This window comes from Oryx dammah, unplaced genomic scaffold (assembly GCF_014754425.2).
Source record: "Oryx dammah isolate SB20612 unplaced genomic scaffold, SCBI_Odam_1.1 HiC_scaffold_2, whole genome shotgun sequence".
NCBI lineage: Eukaryota > Metazoa > Chordata > Mammalia > Artiodactyla > Bovidae > Oryx > Oryx dammah.
In genome coordinates this window covers 132,589,083-132,609,960 of record NW_024070186.1, presented here as the reverse complement: position 1 = coordinate 132,609,960, position 20,878 = coordinate 132,589,083, and positions in this window count along the sequence as shown.

Sequence of the window (20,878 nt, the reverse complement as noted above, 5' to 3'; positions counted from 1 at the left end):
GGCTTTAGTTTATTCTGGTTTATCAAACCAGAATAAAATTAAAAATATTTAATTTTACATATGAAATATGGCCATAAAGAAATTCAGTTTATTTATTTTATTGACATTGGTATATTGTCAATGTAGATACATTAATGATACCTTCATTCAAGTGATCCTGTTTTTGATACTGTTGTGGTGTCTCTTTCTTTGAAATTGTATTTAAATCTAGTTTATTAACTACAAGAAAACTGGCATTATTACCTTAGTGAATACTTGAGCTTTTACTCCTCAAAAAGAAAAAATATATATATCTCAGGTTATTCATCCATCTGTTTATTATTTTTATTTTTAATAGTTTTTTACAGATAAATACAGTTCCAAACATCATTTGATTTATTTTTTAAAAAGGCTCTATTATAGAAGTTAGAGATATTCCACATGAGGTTATTCAAAAGTATCTTGCTCTAGATTTTGAAGAAAATGGTAGCTTAAATGAGTCCAGATAAAAGTTGCTTAAGTCAGAGAAGAAATACAACCTAAAGTGCTAAAGCAAGAAACAAAATTAACAAATGAATAAATCATCCCTTGTTTACACTTCAAACAACAAACAAACTGGTTGTTTACCTAGCAGGTTGAGTCTTGTCTACAAGCCACTAATGACCATTAAACATGACACAGTTGAGCAATGGTGTGGAATTTGTTTTTGTTCCTGACTTCCATGACTGAGTTCAGATGTTGCATGTGCTTAAATCTGCCTATAGGGAATCTTTGAATTGCTTAATGGAATATAAGCTTCACACTAACTGTCTCACATTAACTGACCATAACAAATTCTTGTGAGTAACTAGCATCCTCCAATTGTAAGTCATGTCTGCTGCTGCTGCTGCTGCTAAGTCGCTTCAGTCGTGTCCGACTCTGTGCGGCCCTATAGACGGCAGCCCACCAGGCTCTCCCATCCCTGGGATTCTCCAGGCAAAAATACTGGAGTGGGTTGCCATTTCCTTCTCCAATGCGTGAAAGTGAAGTTGCTGAGTCGTGTCCAACTCCTAGCAACCCCATGGACTGCAGCCTATCAGGCTCCTCCGTCCATGGGATTTTCCAGGCAAGAGTACTGGAGTGGGTTGCCATTGCCTTCTCCCACAATAAACCATAATTGTGTAAAATAACCTAATTTGTATACTTTTCCTAAGTAAAGTTTAAAGTAAATAAATGAAGTAAAGTCAAGTCTACTCTCATGAAAATGTACCATCACATTGTAGTTTATTTCAAGGATGTTATACATGGAAATTTTTTGTCATTTTTTGAGATTGCACCCAAGTACTGCACTTTGAACTCTTTTATTGGCTACATCATTTCTTCTAAGGGATTCTTGCCCACATAGTAGATACAATGGTCATCTGAATTAAACAGGCCCATTCCTTTCCATTTTAGTTCACTGATTCCTAAAACGTTGATATTCACTCTTGCCATCTCCCACTTGACCACTTCCAATTTACCTTGATTCATGGACCTAACATTCTAAGCTCCTATGCAATATTGTTCTTTATGGCATCAGATCTTGCTTTCACCACCAGAAACATCTACAACTGAGTGTTGTTCCTGCTTTGGCCCAGTCATTTCATTTTTTCTGTTAGTACTTGCCTTCTGTTCTTCTCTAGTAGCATATTGGACACCCTCCAACTGGGCAGGGGTTCATCTTCCAATGTCACATCTTTTTGCTTTTTCATACTGTTCATATTCATTGGGTTCTCACAGCAAGAATACTGGAATGGTTTGCTATTCCCTCCTTCAGTGGACCATGTTTTGTCAGAACCCTTCAGTATGACCTGTCCTTCTTCACTGGCATCTGGTCCAATCACTTCATGGAAAATAGAAGGAGAAAAAGTGCAAGCAGTGACAGATTTTATTTTCTTGGGCTCCAAAATCACTGCAGACAGTAACTGCAGCAATGGAACTCAGACACTTACTCCTTGAAAGTAAAGCTATGACAAACCTAGACAATATATTAAAAAGAAAACACACTCACTTTGCAACAAAGGTCCGTCTAGTCAAAGCCATGGTTTTTCCTGTAGTCATGTATGGATGTGAGAGTTGGGTCATAAGGAAGAATGAGTGCTAAAGAATCGATGCTCTTGAATTGTGGTGCTGGAGAAGACTCTTGAGAGTCCCTTGGACAGCAAGGAGGCCAAGTCAATCAATCCTAAAGCAAATCAACCCTGAATATTTTTTGGAAGGACTGATGCTGAAACTGAAGCTCCAAAACTTTGGGCACCTGATGTGAAGAGCTGATTCATTGGAAAAGACCCTGACACTGGGAAGAATTGAAGGCAAGGGTGAAGAGGGCAGCAGAGGATGAGATGGTTAGATAGCATCACTGATTCAGTGGACATGAATTTGACCAAACTCCAGGAGGTAATGAAGGACAGGGAAGCCTGGAAGGCTGCAGTCCATGGCAACAGAAAGGGTCAGAGATGACTTAGTAACTAAGCAACAGGAACATACATGAAATTACTGCTACCTTTGGCATCATGTCCATCCATTTTCTATTGCATTTTTGCTTAAAAGTTTAAAAGGTGGGTGTAAAGTCACTCAACTTTGTTGCTATGAAGGTGATGTCTGATATAAGCTTTATAGCCACAGAGAAGATTGAGGAACATGATACAGTGTATTTTTTTTTCATTTCTAACTTTATATAACTTGCACAAAGAACCTGTCCACCATTTCTTCATGAAAGGTAGCTTGACTAAAACACCCACAATTGATCTAAGTTGTAAGAGATAATGTAAAAATGCCTCATATATTTTATCATGAAGCATCAGTGAATTTTGTGCATTAGGTAGGTGATTAAACTAGATATATCAATTTTATTTTATAAAAGGAAATGTGATCAAAAGGTAAGAGCTTTGATATTCTTCCATAAACCATGAACTGACTCTAAAGCTTGCTTTCAAAAAAAATCTTTATAACTGGCAATCAGAGGAATCAAAACCTTCTTCTGATGTAAAGAACTTTACTGGGTGTGCAAGCCTTAGTGAGTGAAGTCGCTCAATCGTGTCTGACTTTGCGACCCCATGGACAGCAGCCCACCAGGCTCTGGGTTCATGGGATTCTCCAGGCAAGAATACTGGAGTGGGCTGTCATTTCCTTCTCCAGGGGATCTTCCCAACCCAGGGATCGAACCCGAGTCTCCTGCATTGCAGACAGATGGTTTACTGTCTGAGCCACTAGGGAACACCTTATTTGGCCACAGTTAACAGTCTTTGACAGTAACTCAGAGAATTACAAAACCACTTTTAATTCCCTAAATGATTTTAAAATGGAAATTTCTTAGATACTGTTAATAAAAAACATTTGATATTCCATATATATATATACTTCTGACCACCAATATTTAAATTTCAACTGATAAAAGCATAAAATCCACCAGTAACATGGTTGTAATGTTATCCTATTGATTTTACTACCATTACATAACCTGCCCAAACTGGTTGGTAGTTCACCATTCCCTAAAGAAATGTGTGAATGAATGGTGCTTGTAAATGTCTATAACAGACAGGATTATCTCTGTAACAATTTTATTTGGAAACATTCATTGACAACAGAGCTCTGCTAAAGAATTTTTATGACATCCATCTAATTTTCACAGAAGAACAGATATAAGCTTAAGCCTAAGAGTTACATAAGAACTTTTATCCCTACCATTATAGCTCAGATTATATAATACTAATACAGTTAATAGGCTAGAATTATTGCCATCCTGCTTCATAAATTTTATGCATACACCAGCTTGAACTTAAACCTCAGGATTCAGGATAGCAATAGCTTCATCAAATCCTGTTCCTTTTGCCAATGTTATTTTGATACTTTCCCCAAATAACTGTAATCACCCTTCCCTTTAGTTGAAAGACACAGCATTTTTCTGAATTTTCATCTTGGAACAATTTACTAAGGGAAAACTTACCATGAATGGGCTTAAAGATCTCAGACTTAAGCCTAAAAGTCATTAAATTAAGAAAGCCTCTCTGTGATTATAAATAGTCATAGGCATTAAAGATATAGGTCTGAAGAGCTCTCATCATTTCAGGAAGTATCACAGAAATATTTCCTTTGAGGCTTTAATTTGTGAGCAATGCTATTTCATGGGTAGAGATGTTGAGCCTCTGCATTTACTGTTAGATAAATGTAGATGGAAAGAATGTACTTGCAGTACAAAGGTCACATAAGAAGGACTTTATTCACCTGAAAATTCAAAATCACTGCCTAGAACATTTTAGTCACTTTTATTATAAAATATTTATTGGGAATTTTCCTGGACATGTGTCCCTTCAAGTTACACAAAACACAGTACTCAATACAGAAACAGTCAACAAAGCATGAACAAATTTTCAAGCCTTTGGGTCTTTTTGCTTCATTACATTATCAATTACTCCTTTAGCTTTTTAAAAATCATTTATGCATTCTCTACATGCATCATAGAGGATATTTTAGTGTGGTCCATACTTTTTAAATTTTAGGGAAGTAACATTTAAGGTAAATTTTTGTAAAGGTTGCTAAGGTTTTGTTTAGCATATATTCAGTTTACTTGCAATGGAAACTGCACTTTAAAACTTCATGGAAAATGTGAATTCATTGCTAACATAAATAAATATAATCTGACATAGAAGGAATGATTTATTAAAACATATTGACAGGTATTTTTATCAATGATTTAGACATTATAATGGCATTATACCACTTTATATGAGAATCTTAAAATATTAGTTACATAAAGTGTTTGATTGGAGAAGGAAATGGCAACCCACTCCAGTATTCTTGCCTGGAGAATCCCAGGGACAGAGAAGCCTGGTTGGCTGGCGTCTATGGGATCGCACAGAGTTGTACACAACTGAAGCGACTTAGCAGCAGCAGCAGCAAAGTGCTTGATATCTGTTTTAATTTTAATTAATTGTTAATTAAATTTAAATTTTAAATTAATTCAAATTTTAAATTACTTGATTGTAATTAAATTTTCCCATTTCAAAAAATATTTTTATTTTCTTTGGATTAATATCCGTATATTTTAAGGTAAAAATAATGTTAATGAATTCATCCTGACTTGCATCATTAACACATTTTCTTGCTAAAAATCTGCCAATAAAAATGTAAAAGTTCTGCTAGAAAGAATGATTTCTTGAAAACTTAATTATCACTTTAGCTGAGATCATATCAAATAGGTCTCCACATAAGAGAACAGGGCACCAACAAATAACTTTAGCGAAGTTAGTAGAGAAACATTTGCCTTCCTTTGTTCATGTAGAAAAGTCTGAGTAGCTTCTGCATCTGCCTGAAATTTCAGAGGCATCTATTTCCCTGAAGGAAACAAAATGATAAAAAGTAGAGCTGGAAGAAGTCTTACTTTTGCTACAGATCATTACAAATTGCTACAGTTCTTTCAGACCTCTCAAGTTTGTCATAGATAAGACCAAAGCAAAACAATACCCCTATGTTTAATATTTTATTCTATTTTCTTTTTGAAAAGAGGCTATAGATTTGGGTAACATAAAGATAAAATCCATTTTTAGGGTCAAAACTAGTCACTGAGGCTAAAGAATATGGTTAGAGTAATTCGCCCTTTTAATTAAGGGTGATTTAGGAGACTTGTGAATTGTAGCTCTTTCTTGTAAAGTCTGCCAACAAAGGTTAATGTTAAAAATATTGAAATTTATAATTTTCTTTGGAGGCATTTGTTCAGCAACAATATTTTCTTAGCACAATAATCAAATTCTAATATGGAAGTTAGTTACTAATTTTCTTTTCTCCATTTTGTCACAAAAATATTCCAAGTTGTGTATCAAAAAGTTTTTTTTTTTAAGTATATTTAATGACAAAGCCAAGGATTTTCAAAACTCTGGCATAAATCATAGAACATTTTGAATCCTTCAACATAAGTCAAGATGCTTATTTGTAATTAGCCAGGAGAGCTCACAGCTTCCATTTTGTGCAAATTATCACCTTTCAAAATAATAATCAACCTAGATTCTCAAGTTTACTTGCTATCCCAAATCAAAAATCTCTATATTTCAAAAGCAAAGTTAAAAATATCATTTTTTTTACAAAGTTTCCCAACTTCTACATAAAACATTTTCCTTTACTTTTGAAGTATTCATATTTAATACATCACCTGGGCTTCCGTAATAAGAGAAATAAACACATTTCAATTTGCCTTTCATCTATTGTTTCTCATTAATTATAAAGTAGCATATTTCTGATGAGTCTTTTGACTCTTCAGTTTTATTACCTTCATAATATAATGCAAAGAACTGTCATTATGATATATTTTTCTTCAGAAATTGTTTTCAATTTATTAAGTTCTTTATACCACATTTCTCTGTAACTGATTACTCCCTGCATTATTTACTCGTTTATTTCATCTTCTTTCGACCAACCCTTATTCTGTTGTGCTGCTTTTCGTCTTTCATCTTCAAAGTCCCATTTCTGTCTAAAGTTAGTTGCTGGTATGAACTTCAAATGCGGAGCTTAGGTTTTAAAAAAAATCCCAGCTGAAGTTTATCATTCCTGAAAATGTACAGCTGTTTCTACCACATTTATTCTTTTTATTGTCACCATCATAAGACTGAAGGCTAGAAGCAGACTGCTTTCATTTCAGTCGTGCTAACAATTATGGGAAATCATGCTTTGAACTTTGAGAAGAAGATCTGGGACACCCAGTGTGTTACAATTGGCTTTGGAGGTTTATTTTACAAGAAACTTGCAGTTGTGTTCCAGAATGTGTTTTATATTCATTAGCAAAGGGCAAAGAGAGGATATGAAGTCATTCTATTGACAGCCATTAAAAAATCAAGTTTAAGTGATCTGAAAAATAAAGACTTGGGGGGACTTGTGTGACTTTGGCCAGAGCAGGTCTCTGTATTAGGAACAATGCTGCTGGAAATGTTCTATAGAAACTGAAGGCAGAGAGAAGTGAGCTGACTTGAAGTAGTGCAAAAGAGGGAATGAGACAGGAAACATTGTTGGTGACCTCTTCATGCAATTAAACACAGGTAATCCTAGAGGGAGAACTGAGACAAAAAGCTTTTTTAGTTTTTAAACAGTTTTATTGAGGAACGGTTTATATAGCACAAAATCTACCATTTGAAAGTGTGAAACGCAATGGTTTTTAATCCATTAACAGAATTGTGTATCTATTTTCATAACCTAATTTTAAGACGCCTCTCAAATAGAAAGTTAATCATTTACTACAAATTCCTTCTTGCTACACACTCAACTTGGGAACTGGTCAATCTACTTTCTTTCTTTCTAGAGTTGTCTATTCTAGACATTTCAAATAAATGGAGTTACACAATCTTTTGTGAGCAGCTTCATTCACTTAGCATAATTTTTCAAAGTTTATCCATATTGTGGCATATATAAGTACTTTATTTCTTTTAAACTGCTGAATAGCATTCCATTCCATGAATTTTAGCTATCCATTCAATGGAATTTAATGGAAATTTGGATTACTTCTATGTTTTGTCTATTATCAAAAATGCTGCCATGAACATTAGATAAACTTTTTCAATTTAAATTAAATTTTTGCTTGTATATTATTTTTGTTGTTGCCTTATGACTGAAATATGAACATTATACTAGAGAAATACATGTTGATTATATCTCAATAAAATGGTAAAATAAATAAATAAGTATATTGCCTTTAAGTATGTACACTAAAATTAGAAATGATTAGTTTTAAAAGTGAGAAGATATATGTGAATGACAATGTATTATTTTTTATTACACAGTCTAGGTGTTTGAATTGAAAAACAAATTATGTTTTAATTATCAGAATTATTATTTTGAAGTATTTATTATAATAATGTACATTCATATAATAGCATTATTCTTTGAAATGAAATATGCCATTAAGATAAGTTTCTATAGACAGTTTTCTGGCCAAATTTTTATTTTTATAAATACTGTTTTTAAAGCATAATATTCATTGAATTTTGCTTATATGAAAAGAGAAAGTAGTAAATAAAATATGAGTAATATGCTATCTATGAGTGATAAATCCGTACACACAAGTGACAAGATTATTCCTTTAGTTTACTTCATCCTTGACTCTTTCTTAAAGACAGAAATGTTCTCAACAGGCCCTTGTGGGCAGACAACACATTTTTTACACTCACTCTTCTCAGGGATGGAGTTGGCATTCTCCTTGCCCTTTACTGTAAATCTCAACCTATTCAGCTTTTATAGGGTTCCCAGGTGGTGCAGCATTAAAGACTCTGCCTGCCAATGCAGGAAGTGCAAAAGACGCAGGTTCAATCCCTGGGTGGGGAAGATTCCCCTGGAGTAGGAAATGGCAGCCCACTCCAGTATTCTTGCCTGGAAAATCCCACAGACAGAGGATCCTGGAGGCTCTAGTTCATGGGGTCACAGTCAGACACGACGGAGAAACAGCACAGAACACCACATCCAATATTTTTCATCCCCATTATTATTTATTCTTGTATTTTATTGACTTCTTTATCACTCACCTGTATTGACCAGTTTGACACTCCTTGCTCATCGAAAATCTTGCTTCCATACTAGTTCAACAACATTTACATAACTTATAATTCTAACATCCTATGGCAATTTCTCAAAGTGTGATATGCCTGCTATCTGCATCCAAATTGTCTTCATCAAAGAGTCAAACTCGCAAATCCCACAGCAGACCTATTGAATCAGAATTCTCAAAAGTAGAATCAGGGAATCTGCATTTTTCAAAAACTCTCCACACAATGCTTAGACAGAATGAAGTTTGAGAACAACAGTCCTTACCCTCTCACTCCCTTGTACTATTCAACAATAACACTCAACATCCACACTGTCAAGTCACTCATTACCATGTAGACACTGCTACAAGTTATTCTACCTTTGAAATAATAAATCTCTTTGAACATAAACTTTTATTTTTTACTTCCTATGAATCACATTTTAATTTTCCTCCTTCAAGTATGGCAAGTACGAATTCAGCTGACTTTACTTGCTTCTTCATCCAGCCTAGATTCCATTACCCAACATTTTAACAAATTTAAACAGCACTCTTGACCCCGATTGTTTACTTATTATTTCAACTACATGTGCTCAACAAATTCAAACCTCTGATTAATCCAACTCTTGTCATCTTGAGTCCTACACCCAATCATCTGAAGATGACTGGGAAACGTTTCTCCAACACATCAGATTACCTCCATTGTCATATCTGTGACTATCTTACTATTCCAATCAAAACACTGCATAGGTATTTAAGATGACACAAACTGATGGGAAGATAAACCACGTTTTTGGATTAAAAGAATCAATATAGTCAAAATGACTATACAACCCAAGGCAATCTACAAATTCAGTGCAATCCCTGTCAAATTACCAACGGCATTTTTCACAGAACTAGGAGAAGGCAATGGCATCCCACTCCAGTACTCTTGCCTGGAAAATCCCATGGATGGAGGAGCCTGGAAGGCTGCAGTCCATGGGGTCGATGAGAGTTGGACACGACTGAGAGACTTCACTTTCACTTTTCACTTTCCTGCATTGGAGAAGGAGCTCCCCTTGGACGGGGGAGCCTGGTGGGCTGCTGTCTATGGGATCGCACAGAGTCGGACACGACTGAAGTGACTTAGCAGGCAGGAGGAAAAAAAACTCTTAAATTTGTATGGATATACAAAAGACCCCCAAATAGCCAAAGCAATCTTGAGAAAGAAAAACAGAGCTGGAAGAATCAGGCTTCCCGACTTCAGACTATACTATAAAGCTAGAGCAATCAAAACAGATTGGTGCTGGCTCATAAACCAGAAATATAGATGAATGGAACAAGACAGAAAGCCCAGAAATAAACCAATACACCTATGGTCAACTAATCTGTGACAAAGGAAGCAAGAATATACAATGGAGACAAGACAGTCTCCTCAATAAGTGGTGCTAGGAAAACTGGGAAGCTACTGAAAAGAATGAAATTAGAACAGTCTTTAACACCATACAGAAAAATAAACTAAGATTGGATTAAAGACATACATGTAAGACTGGATACTATCAAACTCCTAGAGAAAAACACAGGCAGAACACTCTTTGACATAAATTGTATAAATATCTTTTGGATCTGTCTCCTAGAGTAATAAATAAACATAAAAATAAACAAATGGGAATGAATTAGAACATTCTGCATACCAAAGGAAACCATAAACTAAACCAAAAGACAATGTACAGAATGGCAGAAAAATGCGACCAACAAAGGATTAACACCCCAAATGTACAAAGAGCTCATAAGACTCAGGGCTTCCTGGGTAGCTTGGTGGTAGAGAATTCGCCTGCCAGTACAGGAAATGCAGTTCAGTTCCTGAGTCGGGAAGATCCCCTTGAGGAAGAAAAGGCCACCCACTCCAGAATTCTTGCCTGGAAAATTCTATGGACTGAGGAGCCTGGCGGGCTACAGTCCATTGTGTCGCAAAGAGTCGGTCGGACATGAGTAAAGCACTGAGCACACATGCATACAGCTAAATATCAGAAAACAAAGAATCTGATCAAAAAATAGGCAGAAAGTCTAAATAGACATTTCTCCAAAGAAGACATACAGGTGGCCAAAAGGTACATGAGAAGTTGCTCAGCATCACTGATTATTGATAAGTCACTGCGGTCATGTCCAACTCTTTGTGACCCAAGGATTGTAGCCCACCAGGAGCCTCTGTCCATGGGATTATCCAGGGAAGAATGCAGGAGTGAGTTGCCGTTTTCTTCTCCAGGGGATCTTCCCAACCCAGGGATTCAACCTGGGACTCTTGCATTGCAGGCAGATTCCCACTAATTATTAGAGAGGTGCAAATCAAAACTACAATGAGGTGTCACTATCTTGTATGTTAGGATTAGTGGCTCAGTCATATCTGACACTTTGAAATACCACGGACTGTTGGCCACCAGGCTCCTCAATCTATGAAATTCTCCAGGCAAGAATCCTGGAATGGGCTTCCATTTCCATTTCCAGGGTATCTTCCCAACCCAGGGATTGAACCTGGCTCTCCTGCATTTCAGGTAGATTCTTTACCTTCTGAGATACCAAGTGGATGGCTATTCTGACATTATCAAAAAGTCTGCAACTAATAAATGCTAGAGAGGGTGTGGAGTAAGAGGAACCCTTCTACACTACTATTGAGAATGTAAATTGGTACAGCTATTATGGAAAAAAATATGGAGATTCCTTTAAAAATTAAAAAAAGAGTTACCATATGATCCTGCAATCCCACTCCTGGCCATATATGCAGAGAAAACCTTTGAAAAGATATATGCACCCCAATGTTCTTAGCAGCACTATTTACAAAAGCCAAGACATGGAAGCAACCTAAATATCCATTGCCAGATAAATGGATAAAGAAGATGTGGAGTGTGTGTGTATTTTCTTGGTATATGACTGCCTCTTCTCCCTCTCCAGCTTGCTCCCTGCAAATTGTCTTTTTATCATTCTTTAGATATGTGTTAAAAAAATAGATCTTCTGTAGAACCATCATGTTTTCTCTGCACCTTATATTTCTCTTTCCCCTGTCTTCACTTTTCTGAGTTTATAGTATTATCTTACAATTTTGTTAAAATTTATTAACTGGACTATAGGGCACTGGATGGTAAATTTATTCAACAAAAGACCAACAAAAGAGGAATTGAAATAGAGAAGGTCCTAAGGAAGTACTTGGCACACCTCAAAGGGCTATGTTCAGAGGTCAAGTCATGGTGCAGAGTGACAGGACCTGGTATACTTGCTTTTATTAGCACCTGCAAGTAGAGTGTTTGGGGTTCCTAGGGTAGGGTCAGATTGGTCAATCCAAAAAAAAGAACAAGATGTTGCCAAGTCCCTTGGGAGTCTTATCCAAGGGCTGTGTAAGGCATCCAGGTGATGGGAGGGAAGAGAGAATGTTGATCACAAGGGCTGCTGGGGAAGTCCTATCAGGTTCCTGCATTTGCCTGTTACTCTGTAACTCTGGCATTTCCCTTGTGGCTCAGTTGATAAAGAATCTGCCTGCAGTGCAGAAGACCCCAGTTCGATTCCTGGGTTGGGAAGATCTGCTGCCAAAGGGATAGGCTACCCACTCCAGTATTCTTGGGCTTCCCTTGTGACTCGGCCGGTAAAGAATCCGTCCGCAATGTGGGAGACCTGGATTCAATCCCTGGGTTGGGAAGATCCCCTGGAGAAGGGAAAGGCTACCCATTCAGTATTCTGGCCTGGAGAATTCCATGGACTGCGTAGTCCATGGGGTTGCAAAGAGTCAGACTTGACTGAGTGACTTTCACTTTCTGTAGCTTTTGTTTAAGAAGCACTCTTGCATGAGGAGTCTGGTGTCAGTTTAAGTTCTCTGCAGGACACTTGGCCACTGCCATGGACTAGTTACCTAAATGCTCTACACCTTATATTTTTGTCGATACTGCATTTTAGGTATTTATAAATCTCTGCTACCCCCAGTATGTGTGTAGGCTTCCTAAGAGTGGTTCCCGCCTCTGTTTCAAATGCAGGAGACTCATTCTCATTGGCTATCCATACATATCTGACAAATAAATAAAAGAGTGAATGAATGAATGAATTCCAGAACCAAAGAAAAATATTTTCCAGTTCATAGCCAAAAGATGTCACTCGCAGAAGCAGAAAAGAGGCTTATGTAATTTTTAGGCCCTTTGATTTTGAGGGTGGTAAAAGATGTTCAGATATGGGTTATTACAAAATGAATTATTTATGATTGGCATGAGTAAAATGGAACACATATTCCCAATGACTGAGTCATTTCATTCTTTAGTGTGTCTTTGGTTTATGTTAAATTTAAAAGCTGAAATGTCAGAACTGGATTTTTTAAATATTACATGTGCATGTACTCATAGTCTCAAAGAATATGAAATGGCTGTATTTTTATCATTGAAAAATCTATGCTATATATTTCTACATATATATGTACTATGTATTTCTACATTTCTGATGTTTTAGCTGCTAGACTCTGAGAAAAAAGTTATTGAAATCAGAAAATCTGGGTTCTGATCTGGTTAGTCCTGAAGCTACAACTTAATATTAAAATGACTTTAAGTAAGAAATTATAAGGAACACAAAAGGATGAGGAAAAAAAACAAGGAAAATGGAAATATTTAAAATGTATTGATTTCTGATCTGCTGCTATAAATTCCAATTATTCATCTTTATTTGGCTAATTTATTTTAATCAATGTGCTTTCATTAATTTTCATTCATTCAACAAATATTTATTGATCCCTAACATATATTGGACTCTTAAGGTGTGAAGAATTAAAAAATGAAGGACACAAGACCTATTGCTGGAGACCAATACTAAAACAAATCTGCCTAACTGGGGACATGTGCTGTTAATACCCAAGATATATTATACAACATAATCAGTTTTATGTATAAAAATACATAATATGAAAAACAGGATATATATAGCATATAGTTATCTTTCTTTTCCTCTACTAGCGAGTAATTGTGTTCTATTACTGCACCAAATTTAGTATTCCCAATGACTGTTACATTTCATGTTTTGGAAAGTAAGCAATACTTTGGTTTATGGTTAATTTTAAAACTGAGTATTAAGTGTATTAAATTTCCTGAACATTAATCATATCTTTTCCTAAAATTAATCCTTATAATACTGGATGTGATTGCAAACTCTATTTTGTAGAGCCTTGTTTATTTACTAGTTTCAGAATCATAAAGTTGAGGTTTTATTTTGCTGTATCTTTTTTATTTAGTGCTGTCAGTTCCATAAAGCACAGTTTTCACTGGAAACTATAATCCTAGAAATTCATATATTTCAATTATGTCTCCCTGCAGGCCAGTAATTATTGGAAAAACAGTTAACTGGTTTTATGGTCAACCTTTGTCTGGAAGTTCATCCCTATGACCCACAATTGTTTCTCACTATCTTTAAAACGTGAATGCAAAGTAGAATTGATAACTCAGCAGTAAAATATGCTTATACAAAATTTATTATTTACTTGTAAAAAGTGTGCCAGAAGGCATTTTAGCAAAAACATTTTCCCTTGCATTAAAAAATGGAAATCATTTTTGCTTGTAGGGTAGCATTGTTAAAAGTATCCCATTCACTACATGATAACATTTCCTTTTTTCGTTTCCTTTATTTTTTCCTTCTTTCTCTCTTCCTTTTTATCCTTGGTACTCAGAACATTTTCTTATCACTCTTAGTAAATGTTGACTTTGCTAGTGGTTCAGTGATGATTTCTGTCTTGCTCATCAGTTTTGACCCTGCTCTGCTAAAATCATTACATTCCCTCTCAGGGATTTGTTTATTACTTTGTTTTTTATCTGAGGTGTTTCCAGTTCCAAATAAACAGATTGAACTCTATAAATGGATTCTGACTATTAAATCTGAGTAGCTATCTTTTTCAACTGAAATAAGTAAAACACTTACCAAGTTTTCCTGATTGTTCTCAGATGAAGCCAAATTCTAGGGTGTAGTAATAAAAATTATCCTAGGAATTCACTATGAAATCAAAAGGGAGTACTTTCTTCCCTTTTTTGATAACTCATTGGTCTAATAGTTACAGTTTATTAAAACAAAATTGTCTTGTAAACATTCAGCGCTGAGGTATAATACATGTATTATGAGTATCATAAGATTATACTATGAAATAATGAAATATTGAAAAGAATAAGAATGTTTGGTGTATATTAAGATTTATTCTCAGTGTTTAAATGTTCTAAAGGTACTATTCTGAGAGCACAAGTATTTCTAAGACATTAGTATATTCTTAAGAGGTTTATAGCCTAGTATCTGATTATTTCCATAGTCTGGGTATATAAAACAAATTTTGAAAAGCATCAAAGTTAGTCCTTAGTAAAAACAAAAATTATTAAATATGAATAAATTGAGATATAAATTGAAATATTGTCATGTCAGTTTGAATATTCATGAATGTAATTTAATGAAAACACCTAGATTTCCTCTGCTATTAATATTTCAGTGAAAGTTAGGGGATACCTGAGGAATACAATGTGATGAGTTTCTTGGGCATGGCAAAGTGTGCAGGAGGAGGGAATGAAATGGAATGTGGGGTACTGAAGAGTAAGAAATAAGAGTGATGTTGAAACGGCAATGATCTGGGTAGGTAGACAGAAGTCAACACCTGCCCTGGGGGCGTGAGTCCTCAACAATGAGTAACAGGTATCCTGTTGGTATATATTTGGGATTCTGTGTCCAGTTTACTGGAAGATTTTCTCAATTCATGAACACCAAGGAAAGTCATTGAGTGCCAGGGAACTTCTTTCATTGTTGCATGATTCTAAAAATCCCTGAAAGACAAGTTTTCTCAGGGGAAAATATGCTTCTCTCCCCCAAAATCATAATTATCATTGTGACCTTACTCTGAGTTTCTACTTCAAACCCTCAGTTCTAGGCCACAACACAATTTTTTTTTGAAGTCCTTTCTCAGTGATAACTCAGAGTAATACAGTGTTAATTAATATCAGTGTTCATTGTTGCTTAGCATTGAATGATCAGTTTGGGGGAATTTTTCTGTTGAAAAGAATAGTAACTTCTTTGCTCTATATTTAGTTCTGCTTCTTCCAGGTTGCCAAGCCCAGGAGTATAGTAATAACCCTGAAATCTAGTGTCACCTCACTATTGACTAGGCAGAGAACATTAAACAAGACACCACTTTCTGATATTCATACAGTTCCCTCTAATACTTTATGTACAACTGTTAGGAGAGAAATGGGTGATGTCATACGAGTTCATGGGGATTTGGTATCAAGGAGAGCATATGGGTTTAGGTGGAGACTTCATGGATAATGTAACATATTGGTAATGTTTGAAGCTTGAGTATAATTTATTCATTTATTTGACAAATACATATTGATCATCTGCTATTAATTAATTACAACAGAAATGAGGAAATGCAACAAATTGCCCCTCAGAAAAGCACGATTCCTTATTTTCAGAGTCCTGTCTATCAGATAAGATTACATTACCTGGAAATCATAATACGTTATTTTAAATACTGTGATAAAAGTATATGTTCAGTGGAAACTGGGAGAAAGAAATGGTTTACTGTAATGGGGAGAATCTGAACAGCTTCAGTGAGAGATGTATAAAGATATTTTTGGAGAATGAGTAGTAATTTTACAACTAATGGAGGAGCAGTTTGGCAGAAAAAAGAGTATGTGCAAGTCTTAGAAAAGTGAAGATTGATACATAGTTTGATGTGGCCTAAGTTAGGGCTGAAAAGATAACTTAAAGCAGATTGCAAAGTCTCCTTATACTGTGATAAGGACTATGGATTTATTCTGAAGTCTCTGGGGGAATCATTGCAGATTTATAACTAGGGAAGAACGGAAATGAGTTTTATAAAAATAACAGTCGGTGATGGGAGCAGGAGATGGGAACTATAGCTGACAGACTAACTGGGAAATTGATCAATTCTTGACATACCTGCTTTCCAATAGATTTTTTACATTCTTCAGGGAAGGAACCCTCTTTTATTGAAGTTATTAGTCCCTAAATAATGCTTGCTATATGAAGGCCCTTATTTTTCACAGTTATGGAAGGAAGACAGGAAGGAAGGAAGGAAGAAAGAAAGTCTTTAGTAAGTGATGAAGTGGTGTGACAAGTGACGATGAGGACTGAAATGACATATTAGCTGTAAGATAGCCAGAAAAGACAGATTGGAAATGGTCTGGCAATTTAATTTAGCAAACAGATTTTATTTCTGTACATATGGCCAATGAATAGCTTCTGCTTTATTTCCTAATCGAACTGGCACATGATCTCTGAGATTTATGGCAAGTATGCACAAAGCTGATTTTGCAAAGCAGATCATATAAATTGTGTATTTTTTCCTCATGGCTTTGAAGACAGTTTTGATGCCAGGCACACTGATGACGTGGTAGATAATTGAGGAGAAGAAGTTTCCCAGAGAACTAGAGGCATATTTTGACTCTATTTTCTGTATTAAAATCTATAAGAAAATACCCAGAAGTTTTATTTCTACAAGGGAAAGACAGGTAGTCACTGGCTTAAGAGGTGATAATATATAAAATATCTATTTTAACCTGGAAAAAGTTCTGTGAAGACTGGTTAAATCCTGGCTTATGTGCCTACCCAGGGGGAAGAACAGTAGAGAAACTCAAATTTCCCTAGATCTCAAAAGTCTGTGAATATAAACAAATGAGGTTACATTAACTGTATAAATTCAAATGTGCTAGTCCATATAGCTGCTTTTCCTTGACATCTGTTCATGTTTTTCTATGAATTCTTAGAGAGAAATTGTACATGCTGTATGTTAAGTATTAAAAAGTAGATTTGCCAAAAGACATTTTTCCTAAAGCCACCTCAATAGAAAAACTAGTTCACTAATATTTCCAAATTTTCCAATTTATCATTAACAATCACTTTAAGTCAAATAAAGCGATTATGACAGGCATGTTAGAATCAATCTATGTAAGCTAACTCATTTTATCTTCACAAGGCTACTTCTATCACTGTTTTACAAATGAGCTTTGGTAACATGTCCAAGCCACTCAGCTATACTGTAACTGGTTTTAAAGTCTCTGAATATTTAATATTTATCAATATCAGTAAAAAAGGGTGGGGAAGGGCTTCCACGTGGCTCAGTAGTAAAGAATCTGCCTGCCAAGCAGGAGTCATGGTTTCAATACCTGGGTAGGGAAGATCCCCTGGAGAAGGAAATGGTACCCACTCTAGTTTGCCTGGAGAAACCCAAGGACATAGGCGTCTGTGGGCTACAGGGCATGGGGTAACGAAAGAATTGGACGTGATTGAATGACTAAATCACCACAAATGTAAAAAGCCAATATTTCATTCAGGAAGGGTTGCATTTAGACTCTGTTTGCTCATTTTTAGAATGTTTAGGATTATTTTGCAAATTTCTCAAGTAACCTGTTAACATTTGAAATTTTTTTCATCAGTAACAAAAGTTAAATATTTCTATTAAAAAAGGACAGCCATATAACTTATCTTCCAAGCTAGGGACTTTTTTTTTGTTGTTGTTGTTGTTTAAATAAAAACAACAAGCTAGGGACAGCATTAATACTCATTCAAAGAAAAGGAAAGTGAAAGTTGCTCCGTCATGTGGAATTCTCCAGGTCAGAATACTGGAGTGGGTAGCCTTTCCCTTCTCCAGGGGGGTCTTCCCAACCCAGGGATTGAACACAGGTCTCCTGCAATGTGGGCGGATTCTTTACCAGCTGAGCCACAAGGGAAGCCCAAGAATACTGGAGTGTGTAGCCTATCCCTTCTCCAGGGGAATCTTCCTGACTCAAAGCAAACCCCAGTTGACTGCATTGCAGGCACATTCCTTATCAACTGAGCTATCAGGAAAGCCCTTGTCCAAAGAAAACAGGTTTAAACTTGGACCCTAGGAAGCAAATTGGGCTGTTTGGTCCACATATTACAAAAACTGTTTAACCTACTACGTTGAAACTCTTCCATTTTACCATCAGAGCTTTTAAAGGTGTAAACCTGCAATTCATAAATTTCATGATGTTCCTTTAGAAAACTGATCATTTGATGAAACTATTTGCAGAAGATTCATTTTTCTGTTTTCATGGGGCTCAGATCTAGTTCAAAGAACCTAGTCAAGAACTTTTTCAGGGGTCCCCCTCAAAATGACACGCTGCCAGCTAACCAATTCCATGGGGAGTTGTGTCTTTCTCACCCCTCACCACTTCCAGATGGGGCTTCCCAGGTGGTTAGTGGCAAAGAATCTGCCTGCCAATGCAGAAGGTACAAGAGACTCAGGTTTGATTTCTGGTTTGAGAAGCTCCCCTGGAGGAGGAAATAGCAACCCACTCCAGTATTCTTGCCTAGAAAATCCAATGGACAGTGGAGTCTGACAGGCTACAGTCAGCAACTGAGCATGCACACACATGATTTAATCTAGTTTATTTTGAACATGCAGTTTGCATATTGAATCCATGAATTATTTTTGTAAAGTCTAAGATAAAATCATTATTGTTTACTACTGTTCTCAGTAAGAATTTAAAACACTGTTTAAAGAAAGTACCTTTCTATGCTGCCAACAGTAAATGGTAAACTAAAATATGTGAAGCAGAAAGGAATGGTAATATTTCATTGTTATAGCATACTCCATCCTGTTTTTATGTGCATTCCCAAGATGTGCATATACAAACTCTTTCTAAGAAGCAGGGGCTGAAAGGTTGTTGCGAATGACAGAGGATGAAGCCTAACATAGATTTAAAAATTCGATGTTAAGACTTAAATGTTTTTACATGCAATAATTATAACCATATATTGCATATTAGAAACTGATACAGTGGCTTATATTCTCTTTGAAATATAACTAATTCATTTCAAGATAAAATGTATCAGGTATTATTTATATCGGTATTATTTTCTAGTGAGAAGGAAGTTCACATTATTTTTATCATCTAGAACAGAGATATCAATGTTAACCTTTTCATTATTCACATTTTTTTTCCTGATAATTCCTGTTGTAGTTTCTATTGTAGACATTTCTCAATGTTCAAAAGACTTTTTCTCAAATCCATTTGCAAGTTATTTTCTGAGACATAAATCCATTACTCTATATGAAAAAATGAAGCAAACAATTCACATTTTAAGTGGTGCCTGAGATTTCTGACCTGTTCAAAAAGGTCTATTTAGCCTAAAATGTATAACCTGTGTTCGTGCTTAATTGCTCAGCCATGTCTGACTCTGCGACCCTTTGGACTGTAGCCTGCCAGGCTCCTCTGTCCATGGGATTACCCAGGGGAGAATAGTGGAGTAGGTTGTCATTTCTTCCTCCAGGGACTCTTCCTTACCCAGGGATTAAACCTGTGTCTCCTATGTCTCCTGCATTGCAGGTGGATTCTTTACCTGCTGAGCCATTGAGGAAGCCCATATAATCACCTAAATATTCATAAATATCAATAATAATTGACTTGAATCCAAGCTACCTTGAACTCTATTTTTCCTTAGCTATAAGGCTGCAAGTTTTCTCATCTTATCTCCCAGCAAGGTGGAAGGAAGTGTGGGAAGCAACAAGAACTTCACTTTGAACCATTTTGGAGAGGTTGTCCTGTGGAAGTTAAACAGTTCTGCAAGGGTGAAACCAATCTATTTTACCATTAATTCAAGATATAAATAAACTGCTAAATAAAGCAATAATCATGTGAGAGATGCTTACTGATGAAATGTAGAAATTACCTGCCTAATCTATGGGGTCACACAGAGTCGGACACGACTGAAGCGACTTAGCAGCAGCAGCAGCAGCAATCCAGGGCAAGTCAGTATTCTACCAACAATGAAAATAATAAAAAATAAGAAAGATAAGGACTCATTAGGCTTATGTTCTTTGTGAGAGACACAAATAAGTGTTTACAGCGTGGGATATTGTTGAAAGTCTGAGATGTCCAGAGCTTCTCAACCTCAACAGTACAGATCCTAGGGATCAGATTTTTTGTGGTGGGAGGCTGGAATGTTTAGCAGTGTTTCAGGAATGTTTAGCAGCATCCCTGATCTCTGTCCACTAGATGCCAATAGTAGCACACACCCTCCAGATTTGACAACCAAAAATGCCTCCAGACATTGCCAGCTGTCCCCTGAGGAAGGTAAGCAAAATTGTCCCCAATAAGAACCACCAGGCTAGATGAGGAGAGAAAATCGGTCTTTGTATATAGTTATATAGAAGTCACTGATGACCTTGATAAACACAATTTGAATAGGAGTGCTGAAAATAAATTTTAGAATGACGGGGATGAGTGAATGAGAAGGAATAAAAAATGGAGACAACTCTGGAGAGAAGTGTTATCTGTGAAGAAGAAGAAAAAAGTGATACAATAGCTAGTAGTAGGTGTCGCATCAAGCTAGGATCTTTTGGTTACTTCTGTTTATTTCTTG